This window comes from Nicotiana sylvestris, chromosome 4 (genome assembly GCF_000393655.2).
Source record: "Nicotiana sylvestris chromosome 4, ASM39365v2, whole genome shotgun sequence".
Classification (NCBI taxonomy): Eukaryota; Viridiplantae; Streptophyta; class Magnoliopsida; order Solanales; family Solanaceae; genus Nicotiana; species Nicotiana sylvestris.
In genome coordinates this window covers 46714048-46717629 of record NC_091060.1, presented here as the reverse complement: position 1 = coordinate 46717629, position 3582 = coordinate 46714048, and positions in this window count along the sequence as shown.

Below are 3582 nucleotides of genomic sequence, written 5' to 3'. Positions count from 1 at the left end.
GAAAAAGGTCCTTGGGTTATGCAGGGAGGTCCACGGGTTATGCCGGGATAAAAGAAAAAAGGTCCTTGGGTTATGCAGGGAGATCCACGGGTTATGCCGAGATAAAAGAAAAAAGGTTCTTGGGTTATGCCAGGGAGGTCCACGGGTTATGCCAGGATATAAGATAAGGTCCTTGGGTTATGCCAGGTAGGTCCACGGGTTATGCCGGGATAAAAGAAAAAAGGTCCTTGGGTTATGCCAGGGAGGTCTACGGGTTATGCCGGGATAAAAGAAAAGGTAATTGGGTTATGCCAGGGAGGTCCACGGGTTATGCCGGGATAAAAGAAAAAGGTCCTTAAGTTATGCTAGGGATGTCCACGGGTTATACCGGGATAAAAGAAAAGGTTCTTGGTTTAATCTAGGGAGGTCCACGGGTTATGCCGGGATAAAAGAAAAAGGTCCTTGGGTTATGCAGGGAGGTCCACGGGTTATGCCGGGATAAAAGAAAAAAGGTCCTTGGGTTATGCAGGGAGGTCCACGGGTTATGCCGAGATAAAAGAAAAAAGGTACTTGGGTTATGCTAGGGAGGTCCACGGGTTATGCCGGTATAAAAGAAAAAGGTTCTTGGGTTATGCTAGGGAGGTCCACGGGTTATGCCGGGATAAAAGAAAAGGTTCTTGGTTTATGCCAGGGAGGTCCAAGGGTTATGCCGGGATAAAAGAAAAGTTCCTTCGGTTATGCCAGGGATCTCCACGGGTTATGCTGAGATAAAAGAAAAAAGGTCCTTGGGTTATGCCAGGGAGGTCCACGGGTTATGCCAGGATAAAAGAAAAAAGGTCCTTGGGTTATGCCAGGGAGGTCCACGGGTTATGCCGGGATAAAAGAAAAAAGGTCCTTGGGTTATGCAAGGGAGGTCCACGGGTTATGCCAGGATAAAAGAAAAAGGTCCTTGGGTTATGTCAGAGAGGTCCACGGGTTATGCCGGGATAAAAGAAAAGGTCCTTGCGTTATTCCAGGGAGGTCCACGGATTATGCCGGGATAAAAGAAAACGTCCTTGGGTTATGCCAGGGAGATCCACTGGTTATGCCGGGATAAATGAAAAGGTCCTTGGGTTATGTCAGGGAGGTCCACGGGTTATGCCAGGATAAAAGAAAAGGTCTTTGGGTTATGCCAGGGAGGTCCACGGGTTATGCCGAGATAAAAGAAAAAAGGTCCTTGGGATATGCCAGGGAGGTCCACGGGTTATGCCGTGATAAAAGAAAAAAGGTCCTTGGGTTATGCCAGGGAGGTCCACGGGTTATGCCGGGATAAAAGAAAAAGGTCCTTGGGTTATGCCATGGAGGTCCACGGGTTATGCTGGGATAAAAGAAAAAAGGTTCTTGGGTTATGCCAGGGAGGTCCACGGGTTATGTCGAGATAAAAGATAAAGGTCCTTGGGTTATGCCAGGGAGGTCCATGGGTTATGCCGGGATAAAAGAAAAGGTCCTTAGGTTATGCCAGGGGGGTCCACGGGTTATGCCGGGATAAAAGAAAAGGTCTTTGGGTTATGCTAGAGAGGTCCACGGGTTATGCCGAGATAAAAGAAAAAAGGTCCTTGGGTTATGCCAGGGAGGTCCACGGGTTATGCCGGGATAAAAGAAAAAAGGTCCTTAGGTTATGCCAGGGAGGTCCACGGGTTATGCCGGGATAAAAGATAAAGGTCCTTGGGTTATGCCAGGGAGGTCCACGGGTTATGCCGGGATAAAAGAAAAAGGTCCTTGGGTTATGCCAGGGAGGTCCACGGGTTATGCCAGGATAAAAGAAAAATGGTCCTTGGATTATACCAGGGAGGTCCACGGGTTATGCCGGGATAAAAGAAAACGATCCTTGGGTTATGTCAAGGAGGTCCACGGGTTATGCCGGGATAAAAGAAAAAGGTCCTTGGGTTATGCCAGAGAGGTCCACGGGTTATGCCGGGATAAAAGAAAAAAGGTCCTTGGGTTATGCCAGGGAGGTCCACGGGTTATGCCGGGATAAAAGAAAAAGGTCCTTGGGTTTTGCCAGGGAGGTCCACGGGTTATGCCGGGATAAAAGAAAAATGGTCCTTGTGTTATGCCAGGGAGGTCCACGGGTTATGCCGGGATAAAAGAAAACGATCTTTGGTTTATGCTAGGGAGGTCCACGGGTTATGCCAGGGAGGTCCACTGGTTATGCCGGGATAAAAGAAAAAAGGTCCTTGGGTTATGCCAGGGAGGTCCACGGATTATGCCGGGAAAAAGAAAAAAGGTCCTTGGGTTATGCCAGGGAGGTCCACGGGTTATGCCGAAATAAAAGAAAAATGTCCTTAGGTTATGCCAGGGAGGTCCACGGGTTATGCCGGGATAAAAGAAAAAAGGTTCTTGGGTTACGCCAGGGAGGTACACGGGTTATGCCTGGATAAAACAAAAAAAGGTTTTTGGGTTATGCCAGGGAGGTCCACGGGTTATACCGGGATAAAAGAAAAAGGTCCTTGGGTTATGCCAGGGAGGTCCTTAGGTTATGCCGGGATAAAAGAAAAAAGGACCTTGGGTTATGCCAGGGAGGTCCACGGGTTATGCCGGGATAAAAGAAAAAGGTCCTTGGGTTATGCCATGGAGGTCCACGGGTTATGCTGGGATAAAAGAAAAAAGGTTCTTGGGTTATGCCAGGGAGGTCCACGGGTTATGTCGCGATAAAAGATAAAGGTCCTTGGGTTATGCAGGGAGGTCCTCGGGTTATGCCGGGATAAAAGAAAAGGTCCTTGGGTTATGCCAGGGGGGTCCACGGGTTATGCCGGGATAAAAGAAAAAGGTCCTTAGGTTATGCCGGGATAAAAGAAAAAAGGTCCTTGGGTTATGCCAGGGAGGTCCACGGGTTATGCCGGGATAAAAGAAAAAGGTCCTTGGGTTATGCCATGGAGGTCCACGGGTTATGCTGGGATAAAAGAAAAAAGGTTCTTGGGTTATGCCAGGGAGGTCCACGGGTTATGTCGCGATAAAAGATAAAGGTCCTTGGGTAATGCCAGGGAGGTCCACGGGTTATGCCGGGATAAACGAAAAGGTCCTTGGGTTATGCCAGGGGGGTCCACGGGTTATGCCGAGATAAAAGAAAAAAGGTCCTTGCGTTATGCCAGGGAGGTCCACGGGTTATGCCGGGATAAAAGAAAAAAGGTCCTTAAGTTATGCCAGGGAGGTCCACGGGTTATGCCGGGATAAAAGAAAAAGGTCCTTGGGTTATGTCAGGGAGGTCCACGGGTTATGCCGGGATAAAAGAAAAAGGTCCTTGGGTTATGCCAGGGAGGTCCACGGGTTATGCCGGGATAAAAGAAAAATGGTCCTTGTGTTATGCCAGGGAGGTCCACGGGTTATGCCGGGATAAAAGAAAACGATCTTTGGGTTATGCCAGGGAGGTCCACTGGTTATGCTGGGATAAAAGAAAAAAGGTCCTTGGGTTATGCCAGGGAGGTCCACGGATTATGCCGCGAAAAAGAAAAAAGGTCCTTGGGTTATGCCAGGGAGGTCCACGGGTTATGCCGAAATAAAAGAAAAATGTCCTTGGGTTATGCCAGGGAGGTCCACGGGTTATGCCGGGATAAAAGAAAAAAG